Here is a 16,870-nt window from a genome sequence, read left to right on the forward strand (position 1 = left end):
AGGAGGAACCTCCATATCGTTAAGTGTAACAGGTCTAACTGTTGAACACATCTCTTAGCGTTCAACATGGAGAAAGCCTCAGCCTTCTTGCACAAGATTTTGTACAACTTTGGCTTTAGCAACCTGGCCATAAAATCGATCATGACAAATTATCAGACCTAACCCCTACCCCCTCAGCCTCTGAGGCTAGGGTGGGAGTATTACTAACTGGATTACTCTAAAGCGAGGAACCAAACAGGGGTGTCCCCCTCACTCATTCCATTTATCATATTTATAGGACAGTTTGCCACCCTGTAATGCTTATGAGAAATGTGAGCTAAAATGGGCGTCGGTGCGTAGCCACCTTAGACACTCCTCTCCCATCACTGTCATGGGCTCAGCAGAGTAAACGTGCATCCCGGCAGTGAAGGCAAAGCAAGGTTACATAAATAGTGTTGCTGAGTGGATTTGCTGTGGAGAATAGTTATTGTATTGTCCACTGAAGGACGAGCCAGAGAGGGAGTCAGATAACTCTGCAGGTGCAGTGATAATGTGAGGAGAACGAAGATAGGTTTTTCCACTTCTGGCTGTTTTTTTCCACTCTTTGCCCCCTTCCACTTGTGATCTGCTCTTCGGCCCAGGGCAGTCATAACTGAGAAAGGTGGGGACATGCCCCCATAAGAGAAGAGGTTTTTCCTCTGTGGAAGTTAGAATCTGGACCCCCGGGTGATGCGGTCTCACTTAGAGGGACAAAGCTCCGCTCCAGACCCCGTTATTACGTGTGATCTCTTCGCCTATCTGCTTTGGGACTAAGCAGTATCGTATCGTATTGGCCAAAATGAAGGTGTCTTCTGCAACATTGATAACAGTGATGCTCTCTTTCTCTATGTTTCTATATAACTAAACTATGTTAATTCTGTGTAACATGTGCCCACTTTTAAGGCGCGGATAAAGGGCCTGTAACGAGCCCTTTATATTTTTTACCCTAACTCCTGGTCTATTTGTGATTTTTGACTGTGTGAGTCCAATAACTTGTTTTGCCCGTGGCAGGCGAGAGGTAACTAAGGTTCTCCCCACGTGGCCAAGCAAAAGCAAAACACACTCAGATCCAAAACATCCCCAACATTCAGGGATTTCTGTGGTGGCCATAGGCACATAAAATCACCATCTTTGCAGACACTTATTTTAGCTCTATGAGAACTAGGGTACTCACTCAAAGGGATTATGGAAAGGATACTCATTTACCAGGTGTTTCTGGCTTTAGGGTTAATGATGATCGAAATCTGAACCGCCCACCCGAGGATGTTGATGCCCTGAAATTTCAGACAGTATTTAAATGGTATTAAGGCAGTTTTTGTACCACTCTTTATTGAGGGCACTATAAGCACAAACCCTAATGGGAGGCTAACACACCTGACAGGAAAGGGAAGCCAAGCCTCTCTTGGTAGGTAACGTGGACAGAGCAACAAAGCTTAAATCTCAAGAAGAGGTAGTAGGCTGACACAAAGGTACAATTAGTCCACACACATCGTTAGAAATACATCAGAGTGATGTACTCAAAAATATATTTAGTGTCACAACTATTTTTTGAAAAATCTTTTTACTGTGGTTGGTTTCTTCAAACCTTTCACAAATATAAATGCAAATAATGATGCAAAGTACAGTAAAATGAGAAACAAGAACACGTAAACACATCAAGTAGAAAAATCCACATATAAAACTGTGTATAAAATTAACCTCAACTATTACCAAAGAAACCTCATTTCAATTTAAAATCAGACTATAAGTATTAGATCAAAATAGGTACTTAAGGAATAATGCACAGTATTAAAACTAATGCAAGTATATTCTAAAAACAGTAATGTCTATAAATGACTCTTCTAACCTCAATGTCTATATGTGGGTCCAATATCACATAGGCACACAAATTAAAAAGCAGGGAGTGAGGGAGGCACAAAACATAACTCGCAGGTAAGACTCCTAACACCTGCTCAATTTTGTACAGTGTCCTAAAGGCACCCTACTCCTGTTATATGTGGAAGGTCCTAGACCTGGTGGTCAGCAGGTAACACATATGTTATGTTACTTTGCATTTATATAGCGCCTTATGTATCATTGGTATGATCTCAAAGCGCTGGTAGGTTGAACGCCCTCGGGAACCTTAGTTCAAGTCAGTAGAGAGAGAGAGAGAGTCATAAGGTGCGTGGGTGCACCGGATATATGTGCAGCTGGTGTGGCACTTGCATTATAGCTGCTTCTTAGTGGTAGGTGTGGTGGTTGGGAGGTCAGGAATGTGTGTTCATTCTGGTGGGTTGATACCCAGACTGATTTCTTGCTGCGTTAGGCCTGAGGAGACGCTTAGGCTAGCAGTGAGTGCTCAGCTAGCTGTGTTTAATTAGGATGATGAGGAGTATGAGGCGGGTGTTAGTAGGAGAACAGCTATACTGAATGTGTCATAGTATCGCTGTGTTCTAGTTGAGTATTGGTGTATAGGAGGAACTTAGTAAGCGTGGTGGTGTGATATGGTGGTTTTCAGTAAGGTGCTTGAGATCGAGCGCTCGTCTGTACCATCTATTCTATCTGTTTTATTCACTCTGTCCGTTCATTCAGTTTTGTCTGTTCATACATTTCGTCTGGTTCATCATTTAGTTTACTAGTCTTTTCATTCATTCCATCGTTCGATCCTTCATCCACATAGACTATCCCATCCAATCTGTTGATCCATTTCATCCCTCCCATCTGTTTAGTGTGTTCCGTCTGTTCCATCCTTTTTATTCATTCGATCTGTTCCATGTAGGTAGGGGATGAGAGAAAAAGGGAAACAGGACATTTTACCAGTGAGGGGAAATATGCTGAAAATCTCCAAGGCATATGACAATAATCCACATCAGTTGGGCCCTCCTAAGGTATATTACATTTTCTTAATTTACATTTTTTTTTTTTGCGTACATTATCATATTAGGGATTTTATGGACCTGACTTCGCTAAGTAACTGAGCGCTTTACAATCAAAGGGCCAAGAACACGGTGGGGGAGCAGAGAAACAAGGGAGTGGAGAGCTACCAACAACGAACGGGGCGGGTGGGCAATTTTGCAGCAGGAGATCTACAAATAACATGGGGAGGAAACTGTGGGGAGCACATCAGCCAGTCGCAGGTAGGGTGGGGCGTAGAGGGTGTGTGGACCTAGGTGCTAGGGAGGAGCCATTCCTTGAAGAGGATGGTCTAGAACTCCTTCCTGAACTGTAGATACGAGGGGACAAGTCTGATGTTGACAGGGAGGAGCTTCTAGAGCAGGGAATTGCAACCTTTGGCTTTTCAGATGTCTTAGACTATAATTGCCATAGGCCCCAGCCAGCAAACTCAATAGTGGGGCATCACTAGTGTACATTACTCTTCTAAGTCCCAAGGGGACAGTTTTTTTTTTAAAGAAGGGTCAATGCAGAATACACATGATCATACACACCTGTCACCTGTTCATGTGCCATGCCCAAAATACATTAGATTCTAGATAATTCACATTAGCCACTGTTGTGGAGTTTTACTAATGTCCACCAGTGGTAGGACTGTAGAAGACTCACGCTTAGATGTACATGGTTCTAACTCTTCGGTTTGGCCTGAACTACCCAAAAGGTTTGGTAGCTATGGTCGAGCAGCCAAGCTTAGTCTAGGAGGGGGGAAGGGCTGTAGATAAGTACAAAGACCTCAGGGCACACCCATAGTCAAGAAAACTCTTATACAAAGGAGTTTTATAAAAATGAAGGCAGCTAACACAGTATTAGGATTACGGGTAAGTAAACCTATTCACATGTATATACCGTAAGACTTTTGTTAAGCATTCCTCGGTTCAATAGTAAACTCTTAGATGATATACAGATAAGTAGTTCAAGTTTATCAAATCAATTCTTATAACCAACATTTAAAGTAAGCAACACAGCTACTAGTTAGTACTTTTAGGGAACCTATACTTTAGAAAGCCCTGTCCTATCTGGGAATGAGAGCTTCAAAGTGAGTTGGGACACTGGGTAACCAGGCCCTTGGGCCAAAGAACAAAGGAAGGTAGACTACGTCAAAGTTGTCAAAGTAACAGGTTTCTTCTATGTTGCAGGTAGGTAAAACGTTCAGTTAAAATATGGTTCAGGGAGGTCAGGCAAACTCCCTAGATGATTGTAGACCAAAAAACCATTAGGCCTGTGAGAACACAGTTGTGTTGTCCACCTCAGTGTGTCTAAGAAAGCATAGGAGGACTCTGATTCAAATCAGCAAGCACGCAGGTAAGTACCTGGGAGTGGGACAGTACCTTTTCATGAAGAAAGAAGACGGTGTCACGAGTGGGTCCACAGGTGAGGCGACAGCCGCTCCTGTCTGGATTGTTGGCCTGGAGGCTCAAGTAGGACCTTTTGGTAGAAGCAGACAGTCAGCATCTTGTGAGGGGATGCCCAGCAGATTATCTTCATGATACTGGCTCACTGGGACTCAACAAAGCTTTGGTTCAGCAATTGTCACAGAGCAGGCTTCTCTCTGTTTCTCTGTCCCTGACTTGGGAGGGGAGACGTCTCAGAGCGGGAATGGATCACTGTAGGCCCAGCAGGATGCCCACAAAGTTCCAGGCGAAACCATGCTTCAGGAGACAATGCATAGCTGATTTGATCCAGGTCACAGGGTATTGGGGAATTGCAGCCCAGGACATTCGCAGCTCTACGAGGGACAGCTCAAAATTAAGGTTGTCTCGAGATTGGTTAAGCCAACTAGTCCAGAGGAGGAAATCGTCCATTCTGGATCTTCTTCGGATCGACAGGGAAGAGGTTGGAGCAGCAGCAATTACTTAGCAGTCACTGGTGGCCACTGGAGGTGGCTGCAGACGTCCTTCCTCAGATTCTTCTTGCATGGGTCGACTCTCATTCTGCTCCAAGACCCTCACCTTTATGCAGGAACTCAGCCAATCAGCAGTCATGCTACGTTCAAACTTTGGGGTGGTGGCTGTCCCAAGAGGACGGCCAGCCTCCCAGTCAGAAATTGATCCAAGCAGAGATAATGGAGGACAAAGACCTGCAGAGTTTCTGTGTCCTCCCAGCTTCTTGTCCTCCCAGACACGCCGGCACACTTGGGCGCGCTTCCTAATGGAAGCCCATCAAAGACAAAAGAGTCAGCAGGAGCTCCCACACCCAGGACGGGAGAAGAAGGCTCAAGAAAAGACAAGTCATGAAGAGTTGGCAAAAAAAGAAGACTAGTACCATTTTAGGTCAATGGAAACGCATGTGTCCTTTACTGCACCTGCATCAGCAGTCAGAGCGTAACATTTGTTAAAAAAGCAGTAGAAAATATCCTCTGCCACCAGCCACTCAGATAACTTGTCACTGTAACTAGAAAGTTACAGGAGAAGTGGAAAAAGGGATGAATTGTGTGTCCTCAGCACTCCACATAAGGTTGGGTGTGCCAATTCCACAAAATAAAAGTTAGGTAGCCTAGAAAGTATCCTCCTATCCTTGGAAACATTAGTCATCATCAGGAAACTAAAAAGGGCAACTCAAAGAGCTCTCAGCAACACTGCACAGAAAGTGCTGTGTGCTGCAATGATAAATTGCAGATGCCTTAAAAGTTGGAAGAAAATATAACTCCAAAAAGATACAACCAAAAGGGTTGAAAAATGTTCCCTGAGGTAGAGTAAAAGACTGAATAAGTGTGGAAAAAGGGCCCCACTTACTCTGAAAAACTGATTAAAAAATCCTAGAGTCCAGCAAAAAGTCCTCACAAGTGGGGAGAATATTGCACACAAATTAAATTCTACCCAACAGTAACAAGGTTCAGTCAAAAAATCTTTGACAACAGAGGGCATTCTATAGATAAGTGTCTCAATGCAATTCACATTCTTACACAAACGACAGAACTAGAAACAAATCTATTTTTTTCTAGAACCTCTCCCTTCCAGGGAACTACACTGAAATGGTCAATGCGGGGTTCTGGCCTAGCCCATGTAGGAAGATCATTGTGTTTTGTTGATGCATTTAATTATTGCGTTGATGGTCTTAATTTCTGGGCCAATAGCAACATCAAATCCTTTTCTTCAATTCAGGTAATTATGTTCCATACCATTATTAATGTTAAAAGTTTATCTCGTTTAAAAACCTTTCAATCTGTCCTGAAAAATACTACAACCTTTAAAGTCATTAAAACAACACAATCTTACGTAAATCAGCAAAAACAGATTTATCAGTAGCACAGCACAATTTAACATACAACTTACACCTTCTAAGCCTCGCTAAAGAGTAGCAAAAGATGAAGCCCAATAGCTTGAATCGGGGAACACCGCGGTAGATAGAGAATGTATCTCCAGATCTATCCCTTGTGTCAAACCATATCTGGCTTATGTTTGGGCGAGTTTCTATTCCATATAGTAAGGTTGCCAATAGTTTTTGCCTAAAATATATAAGTGATTTCGATATAAAACCTTGATGCCCCTTAAGAAACTTTGATGACAATTTATAAATCTAAGTACTCAGATACATTCCTTCTTCAATGCCACAGTTTGGAAACAGAGGTACGATGAACATTTTGATTTTAGTTTATATTTATAGAGTTGCATAATTCAAGTTTTGTTAGAGTTTATGATTAAGCGGTTGGCCTGCGTGTGCATTACTATAGCCCCTAGGCTCTTTGGGTGATAAATAGGGGTTTGATCAAAAATGCCTGATTCATCTGTGAGCCAAGCACAATAATGTTTTATTCCCTAATTTGATTGGAATATTTGCATTTAAATGAAAGATAGCTCCCAGGCCAGACATACAAAAATTAATAACAGACAGAGCAAGTGTAGATCCTTGTTTAACACATTTGTTGGTGGACATTTCAGGCGTAAAACTTGCCTTGCTGTTTTATCTAACTCTACAAGTGGCATTTGTATGTAGTAAAATGAACAAATCTAATAAAAATAATGGAAGCCCTTGTGCTTTCGATTTCGGCCGTCATAGGTTTCTATCAATACTATCAAAAGCACAAGAGTAGTGAAATGCCAATTAAACCCTTCTGTTGGAGTTGGTAAGGACGCATGATTTCAACAAGTTTACAACAAAGCCAGTTGTCAAAGTACTTTGCCACCTCCTGAAGCTCATTCAATAGTTTGATATTATGCTATTATCCAAAGCCCATTCTTCTAAGTTTTCCAGCAGCTTGGATGCAAAAACGTCCCCAGTAACACCTATGTGATGCTGGAAATGCATCGATGGGAGGGCCGTATTACTGCTTTTTATCGTGTATCCTGTCGTATTTGAGGAGTTCATGTGGGACTCCTGGCGGCGCAGCTCTCTCTTTTGGTTTGGTGAACAGACCCTGGGATACCCTTATGGCACCCTTGGGTGGGAGTACAACCCTGTACTCCTAGTGTATGTTTTTGGGCACCTGTGGGTGGCCCACAGAGCAGGGTACGGGCTAGTGGCAGCCCTGTGCTGAATTGACAGGTGCCCCGAGTGTCCTCCATTTTGGGATGCCCAGGCCCAGTCATTGTAATCAGTAGATTCCTGATGGAGACAAGATGGCCCCCGTGGCCTTTGCCTTTCATCGCCAGTTAACTTGATTTTCCCGAAGTCCCGGGAACCCTGACTCTGTCCCTTCCCCCTGACTGGCTGTTGGGTGTAAGTTCCATATATGGTAGTGTGGGGAAGTGTCGACCTAACTGGCTGGAGCCTTCAAGACCGTATGTTTTGGGTACGCCCGTGTGGTGAGACCTCGGTGAATGGAGCATGTGACGAATACGCATTATGTGTTATGGGTGTCTAGTATCTGATGTTTGACACAATGACTGAGACAGCCCTGCCCGAAACTGGTATGAATGCAGTGTGTAGTGCTGAATGGCAGAGTACTTGTCTGAATCCACATTCTGTGTTGTGAGTGTCTGGATGGAGAAGAATGGCCTGAATGCACTGTGCACCTTATTGGCTGACTGCCTGAATGCCCTTCTGAGTGATTGGTTGCCCGAGTGTGACCCAGCAGAATGAATGGGAGATGAACTAGTATATCTGGGGGCCTCTCACTGCTAGAAATCGTTCGGAAGCTGAAGTTGATATGTGATGCTTACTCTCGAAGCCGAGCCGGAAGAAGAAGGTGAACCGACGGTCCCTTCTGTGTAATGTGAAAGCTGCTGTGTCTTCAAGTACTGATCCAAGAGAGGACCTGGTAAGGAGACCTCTCCCCGAGCTACGAGGGACCATCATGCACCAGCTGATCTTTGCCAAAGCTCCCTGGTAGACAGACCTACGAAAGACAGCCGACCGGAGAAGGTGACCGCCGAGGAGAACGAAGAAAAGCACCGGACAGCCGTCCACCGCCGACGACCGCTGTCGCCTACCGAAGCCGCTGTGCTCCCGTTTGCCTAAGAACATTTGATCCAAGGACTCCCTTGCTCATCATCGTCAACCGCTTTCGTCCTGTCGGAGAAAGTCAAGGTTGCCGATGACCGTGGAAAATCCACTGGTGGGTTTCCCGCCACCCGACGACCTCAGAGAAGCTGACGAAGCTACAGAAGCCAGCCATGGTCCCGTCCCGTTCGCCAACACCAGACGCCGACGACTCGATGCCCTTGCTGGGCCAAAGTTCTTCACTAACTCTTTGCAGCTACAAACCATCGTCGTCGAGGTGCACCGCACGCCTCCCCTGTTGCAGGACGTTTTCGATCACTCGTCTACGAGCACCGCAAGGACCGAAGCTGCTGCCTCAATGACAACGTTCACCCTTTCTTCATCTCGAAAGTTCGACCAACTGTGGCTCCTGCTTGAAAGGGAGTGCACGCAAGAAGGGCCTGTTGATTCTCCGACGAAGAACTGTACAACGCAAGGTACATTTGGGTTGCAGAACTATAGAAGAAGATAAGACACTAATAGACAATACATGGATTGGGCTTGTACGATATATCTATTTACAGGTTGCCCAGGTGGTGGATCCTCATATGGAACTGTTCCTAGTGGTAGGGGCTCAGTATTCTGCCAATTGTCTAACCAACTTATCTTCCTCCCAAGTCTATGGTTGATATCGTATTGCTGTGTTGATTCGTATGCTATTTGAACTAGGCACAGTTGATGCATTTTAATGGGATCAGAGTAATAGTGGCACCACCTAGAACTGTATATATTTACCATTTTGGAATTGTCGGAGCACAAAGTGTATTATCGGGATAGTATATATAATATTGAACCTCTCGGCTGGGGCCCCTCTGTGCCTCTCCTCAGCCATATAGAGAGCAGGAGTACAGACCCCCGCCCCTCCCTCCAGTGCAGCGTTTCTTTGCACTATTGCACTATTAGATTGTAATGTGCCCAGTAAGATCGAATAGTGCAATGAGGCGATAATTATTTGGATTGTACCTGGAGCCCGTTTTACATTTTGGCACTATATGCGATTGTGTCCATAAAGTAGGCAAAATATGTTGCTATCTGATGGAAAAGTTTATATAAAATGTAGATACAGACTTCAGGCACAGTTAAAAGAGCCATATTAGACACTCCACCAGGGCATGGGGCCTTCTACCTATTCACTTTTCTTAACCTTATTCAGAATGTCTTCCTTTTGTAGAACAACAATAATTGTGGTCTGTTGTATTCTGTGCGAGTTCACGCCAACACAATTCTCTGTGTAGAACTTTTCTTTCAAAAATGGTGACCATGAATCCCTACTAATTGGATTGATCTGTGACAATTGTCCTCTCTTACTTTCATTCAGCAATGACCACATCTTTCGTGCATAATTTGATGCAACAAAGTGAAGCACGTGCAGCAATCACACAGAAGACCAAGGTACTTACCCCTGATAACGTCCTTTGAATGGATGTTCCTCCCACGTATTCATAATCTTTGATATTCGATATCCAGCTTCGGAAACAAATTACGGCAGAGGGAGTTGTGCGTCGATTTAGTCTCAAGGGTGATGTCATCCAAGGTATATATAGCATGCACAGCACACCTTGGCTTCAGTTCTGTTTTTTCTTTCAGTAGAAACTACCCGCATAACCACAGGTTTGACCGTACTAAGATTTGAAGGAGCAAAATCTGTAATAGCATGGGAAATTCTACTGTGGGGTAGACTGGGAGGGCAATGAGGAATACGTGGGAGGAACACCCAGTCGAAAGAACGTTACCAGAGGTAAGTAACTTGTTCTTTGAATGGATTGCGTCCTCCCACGTATTCCTCATCGTTGATAGACTCCCAAAGCAGTGTTTGTTTTGGTGGGAGGGAGGGGGAGTAAGAATTGAGCTATGAATGGATTCCATTAACCAAATGTAGGACAGTCATTCCAAAACTTCCATCCTGACGAGGGGAAGACTCAAGGCAGTACTGCTTCGTGAACATGTGTGTATAGTAGACCACGTAGCTGCCTCACAAATGTTTTCCATCGGGACACCCATTTGCAGAGCCGTAGTGGAAGCCATGCCCCTAGTGGACTGGGTCCTTATACCTTCTGGGGAATCCTTGCCTGCAAGAGTCTGAAATTACCAGAATGATCCATCTGGATAAAGTCTGCTTTGTAACAGCCTCACCCAGTTTGTCACGGGTATAGCCTATAAAAAGCTGATCATCTATAGGAAGTTTGGATAATCTAGAGATGTAGACGCTTAAAGCTCTACGTGGATCCAATCAGTGTAATATCCCCACCTCTTTGGGAGGATGAGGTGGAAGATAGAAAGTGGGCACCACAATTGTCTGTCCTACATGAACATCTGAAATGATTTTGTATAAAAATGAAGGGTTAACCCTCAAAACAACCTTAACCTTGTGGAAAATAGTAAAGGGTGGCTTGGATAATAGTGCCTGAAATTCACTCACTCTACGGGCTGAAGTTAATGCTACCAATATAATGGTTTTAAATGTTAGCAACCTTAAATGGGCATGAATGTAAACGTTCAAAAGGTGCACACATAAGAAATTGTAATACCAGCTTAAGGTCCCTAACTTGAACCTGGAAAGGAGATTTGGGGGGGGTGGGGAGGTGGGAGGGAGACAGATTGTTGAGTCACTTTAGAAATTGAATTACCAGTGGGATCTTAAAATATGAAGATTACTCTGACTAGCACTTAAAGATGGATAACACCGCCACATATTCTTTAATTATTGTACCAACCTGGAGCCCCAGATTGGCTAGGCATAGTAGGAAATATAACACCACTTGTGTCTTGCATCGTAAAGAGTCTACATTCTTGTCCTTGCACCAGATGCAGAATTTGTTCCAACGGAAACGGTACAAAGACTTTTTGCTTTCGGCCAGAAGGCCAGCAACAAAATCTATTACGTCATCCGGGATGTCCCAATCTTGAGAGTCTTGACCTCTAGATGGAGTACCCAACCCTTCTCTCACGATAGATGGTCCTCTCTTTGTCGAAGACGTATTGGAGGACATATGGAAATTGTCCAGAAGGTCCGGTTAACACGTCGTCCTGGCCCAATCCAGGGCAATTAGGATCATGAGTTTCCCGAACGTTCTCAACCTCCTGATCACATGAGGAATGACAGGGACTAGAGGAAACACGTACATAAGTGGAAAATCCAAGTCCACCACGAACGAGTCTCCTAGAGCTTCTCTTGGAGGAAATTCCCTTGAGCAGTACAGTTTGCACCTCCGGTTGACACTGGTCATGAACAGATCCACTTGAGGGGCTCCCCAAAGAGTGATCTCTTGAAGGACTTCCTGAGCTAGATCCCACTCATGGGAGACTGTGCTCTGCCTGCTCAGAGCATTCCCCGCTGTGCTCTCCTCTCCGGCTAGGTGAACTGCTGATAGGGAGATTCCTTCTTATATTGCCCAGTACCAGAGCTGCATTGCCTCTCTGTTGTCCGTCATCATCAGGATATTCTTTCCCCGTACAGAGGGCAGAAAGGCCTTCAGCGCAAGTCTGATTGCCCTCAGCTCTAAAAGATTGATGTGTAGTTTGCACTCCGATGGAGACCAACGACCGCTGATTGTCAGATCGTTGACGTGGGCTCCCCACCCCGTGAGTGAGGCATCCGTCACTACTGTTATCTCCGGCCGTGGTTGCCATAAAGGTTCTCCCTTCAGAATATTGTCCTTGCAGACCCACCACAGGAGATCCTGCGTGACTCTGCTTGAAACTTGAAGTAGGTCTGACATGTTTCCTGCGAATTGAGACCATTGGTTTCTGAGAGCCCTCTGAAGTGATCTCATTCTCAGGCAAGCCTCTGGCACCAGAAAAATGCAGGATGCCATGAAGCCGAGCAACCTCAAAAGGTCAAAGGCCGGGAGACGCTGGGCACTCTGAAATTTTGAGACATATGCAGAATGTCTTGAGCCCTCACCTCGGGTGGCGAGTTCTTTCCCAGGGATGTATCCAGTACAGCCCAGATGAACTGGAGCATATGAGAAGGTATCATATGGGACTTCTTGTAATTGACGGAGAAGCCCAGTCTGTGAAGAGAGTGGCAGGTAACGTTGAGATGATCCAGGACTTGTTTGGGAAAACGCGCCCTGATCAGCCAATAGTCTAGGTAGGGGTAGACGTAAATTCCCTCTCTCACGAGACTCGCTGCCACCACACGATCCGCTTGGTGAAAACCCTTGGGCGGAGGTCAGCCCGCAAGGCAGAACTCGAAACTGATAATGAGAACCGCCAACGGCGAACCTCAGGTACTTTCTGTGCTCGAGATGTATAGGCACATGAAAGTAAGCATCTTGAAGGTCCAATAACACCATCCAACCCTGGAGTTGGAGTGCCTGAAGGATCTGAGAATTTGTCCTTCCTGAGGAACTTGTTCAAGTATCTCAAGTTCAAGATGGGTCTCAGTCCTCCGTCCTTCTTGGGCATTAGGAAATATGGAGAATACCATCCTCTCCGCGACAGGTGCCTTTTTCCAGCAGGGTCAAAATTTACTGCACATGCAGCGGATCTGGAACTCTCAAAAAGTGGTTCACCAGTGGATGGTTCAGAGGTCTCTGAATGAAGGGAAGGCAGTAACCTTGGGCTATGGTTTCCAATGCCCAAGCATCCGAAGTAATGTCTTGCCATTCTTTCTGATGCTGAGACAGCCTGCCTCCCCCTGGTGTTTCGTAAGTCACAACCTTAGAAGTTTTGAGGCAGCTGGCACAGTGGTTGTTGGTAAGGATGCCCATGCTTGAGCAGGCTTTGCACCTCTCCCTAATCCACCATGAGGGAATCTTCTTTGGCCACTTTGACCAGCCATTCCTCTTGCTCTTCCAACTGATGAGTAGTAAAAAGATATACCCCACCAAGGCTGTCCACTGGGGCGAAAGGGCCGAGGCTGCCTAATAGCGGCACCTAAGGATTTGACAGCCGCCTTCGATGTCTGCAACTTCTCAAAGCTTTAGTTAGCCTTGTTGCCAAAAAGGTGAGACCCATCAAAAGGCACGGTAAGGAGTCTGGACTGCACATCCGGCGCAAATCCAGATTTTCTCAACCACGCAAATCCGTATTACGGTTCTTGTTGCCATGGCTCTGCTGATGCTGTCAGCAGAATCCAGACCCGATTGAAGAGACTCGCATATGGCTTCTTTGCTGTCTCCAACAATAGCCAAGAACCAGTCTCTTTCCTCCCCCTTGGGAATGTGCACTGCCACCATGGAAATACAGTGCCATAGAGTGAATGAGTTTTTTTAAGGCACATGTGGAGTTGGCTGATTTAAGAGGCATGCTCCCTGCAGAAAATACTTTCCTTGCCCATGCATCCACTCTCTTGTCATCCCTGTCTGGAGGGATGGTAGGATAAGCCGCTTGCTTTGAAGTTGCTGTAGCTGCCTGCACCACCAGACTTTCTGGAGTGGGGTGTTTTGATAAGTAGTTGGGGTCACTACTAGATGGGTCGTATTTTTGTCTACTGTCGTATTAGACTCTAGCGTTTCCCAATTTGCCGCCACCCTATTCTGGAGAGTGGTTCCCAGAATCCCTAAAATATGCCTTAATAAATGGGTTATCATCTATCAAATGGTATTAAGTCAAATGTTTTTTTTTAAAAAATGACTACAACAAAAACATCTTTTTAGAAAGACTGCACCGTGACCACACAGAGAGGTCTTTTTAAATCAAACTGTCACGCCCCTGTTGCAGGGGCCGACAGTCACGCCAGGGATTGCCTTTTTTTCACTTTTTTTAGGTGCCTAAAATCGGCCAGGAAAAGTAACAGTCTTTGTTAGGCGACCTACAAAAAGCAAAAGTATGACATAGAAACCTATCAAATACTTGGGCACACACATTACTTGATCTCCTGGTTGCATGTAAAATGCAAACTATCCGAAAACCTTTTAATCATCAAGTGCAATCTGGTACAATTGAGTGAGAAGGCATTTATCACCTGCATGGGCAGAACTCCTATTGCATACTAAGTACCTAATCCAGGCACTGTGGAATTCTAACCCCAAATCTGAGCCGTCCCAACTCAAAAGAGCATGCCTCAAATTCATTTGGGTTGGGGAAAAGCCAAAGATATGCAGGAAAGATTTGTACAAACGTAAGATTGTGGGTGGGATGGACTGTCCTGACCTAATTAAGTACTTTTAAGAAGCCCATTTTGGGATTGAGTTTACCCGACTAGGAAGCAAACTCCAATGGGTTCACAAAAGAAGCTGGCTGTGGCTGGATTCTGTACTCAGTGCCTTGGCTCACAAAGGTAGACAAGACCTGAATCGCTAGGTACAAACCAAATCACACGCCTTAAATTAGATGGAAGAGAGGAGGCGAATCGGCAGGATCTACCAGGCATCCTCCCCTCTACCATTCACACCTCTTTTCGATAATCCAGTTTTCACTCCAGATTGAGGAAGGTTCTTTCGCTCACTGGATCACACATCACACCAGCATTGAAAACCCTACACTGGCTACCATCAAAAAAGATTTTTCAAAACCCTTTGCATAGCGCACAGCAATACATGGCCAAGGAGCAGAAGTCATGCAGGAAAATAATCTCCATCTACAAACTGAACCTAACCCTGAGATCCAAATATATATTGATGAGAAAGAGACTCTAATTCGCCAACCAAGTTGGCGCATTAGAGTCTCTTTCTCATCAATATATATTTTGACGTTTAGTGTGTGTGGCAGCCACACATTTTGGGAAAGTACTTGTGCTTGACAACCATGTTCTCTTTAGACTATTAACTGTGTTTGACCAACATTACTGATTCTACTTTAACCAATAGAGGAAGCGCCAACGGAGAGCTTTGTAGGCTGCAATATATTTTATCACAACCCTGAGATCCAGCAATCACATTGGCTTTGAACCAAAGCAATGCCAGAAAATGAAATATGGCGGATCAAGGAACTATGAACACTTAAAATTCAGAAAACTACTAATATCCTGGCTCTTAATCTCACCCACCTAAGCTGAAAACATTACTTAGAAAGAAGAACCATCAAGAAGATAAGGGTTACAAGTAGGCATGCGGTGGGCTTCTCAATTTTGGATGTCCGTATGCGTATCTCACTCAAGGTGAAGCAGGAATCATATTTCCTGTAGCCGATATCATCAAAAAATATATCAGCTTCTTACGGGCCAGTAAAGTGGTCTCTAGTTTCACTGTGGCAAAGCTGATGCTCTAAGGGTCTGAGGTGGTTAGCAAGAAAGAGTAATGTGATAATCTATTAAAAGATTACAGCAACTCTGCATGGCTCCAGGATGACCTTAACAAACATCTGGCAAGCCTTTATATGATTTGTATTCAAAGATTGTAATGCTATCACACATGTCAGCCCAGACTCTGAGTGCTACTCTGAAGTGATTCCACAGCAGGGAGGGATAAGAGGGGTAAAGAGGGATAAGAGGGGTTCATGGGTTGGAGGAAACAGGGGAAAAATATTGGTGTTTTAGCATGGTGGAATGTAAAGACGTTCTGTATTTTCTTAAGCTTCATATCAATCTGAAGTAAATGGGAAGAAAGTAATACTTGCTTGTAGAATGATGCCAAGAAGTCAGGTGTTCATTTTATCTTTATGATGAACATTAGTGGTACCACCCGGTGTTGCCCGGGTCTGTAGCCGACATGCACGCAGGTGTCTGCTATAACCTTGTGTATGTTTTATTGTGTTATTATGGACTATTTTTGAAAAATCACAAAATTGACAATCTCCAGAAATTGCCTGTACTGATAGCACAGGGCCAGACCCTGCCCCACCCCTTTGCAGGGCAAATAGGTGGGGTTGGAAAATGTCACTATCGCCAGTACACCTCAGACTGGTATGCTGACCTTGGGCCAAAGTTTCAGGCCACCAACTGTTAAGTGGGCTGGTGCCAAACTCGAATATACATACACTTTCACAAATGTATATATAGATTGGACAGAGTAGGGCAATATATCCATAAAACTAAGGTTGCCAAAAAAACAGAGAGCGCTATCTCCTTAGGATGAAGATTACCAGGAAGCGAGCAGTGCACCATGTCCCTAGAACGGAGGCTACAAGAAGTGAGGAGATTGTTTTATCCCTAGGATTGAGATGGTCAAGTGGCAAGCAAAGTGCTATATCCCTGAAACAGTGACTGATCAGGATCTTTAGCTATGAAATCCTAAAAAAGAGCAGTATTCCAATACATGATAGACCTATGCCATGACACATTTGGGTGGATCTATACTTATTGCTTTGGCAGAGCGACTCTTCTTTCTAGTGGGTTTACCCTAGACCCTATTCGTCTTAATCCCACCCCCATCCTGGTACATCTAATTAACTTTTAAAACTTTACATTTACCACTCACATTCATCCTGTTTATCCCCTGTCAAATAGAGTCCAGTGCAGGGGCAACATGGTTGAAATTGTTAAGGCTGCTGCATAGTGGATTCCCTTCGTCTCTTATACCTGGGGGACAACGTCCCATGAGTATGGAGCAAAGAAACCAGGACATCTCATGAGTATGGAACAAAGAGGCCAGGACATAGGAGTGTTTATGCATATGCA

The 16,870-nt window shown here is 44.6% G+C and overlaps 1 protein-coding gene across 5 annotated transcripts in view; it reads right to left on the bottom strand.

The window, feature by feature from the left end:
• Window positions 1-16,870, bottom strand: part of WDFY3 (WD repeat and FYVE domain containing 3) — a 2,538,776-nt gene that overhangs the window by 1,329,742 nt on the left and 1,192,164 nt on the right. The window lies entirely within an intron of this gene.

The sequence above is a fragment of the Ambystoma mexicanum genome, chromosome 6q (assembly GCF_040938575.1).
Source record: "Ambystoma mexicanum isolate Mex_15411 chromosome 6q, UKY_AmexF1_1, whole genome shotgun sequence".
NCBI classification, from domain to species: Eukaryota; Metazoa; Chordata; class Amphibia; order Caudata; family Ambystomatidae; genus Ambystoma; species Ambystoma mexicanum.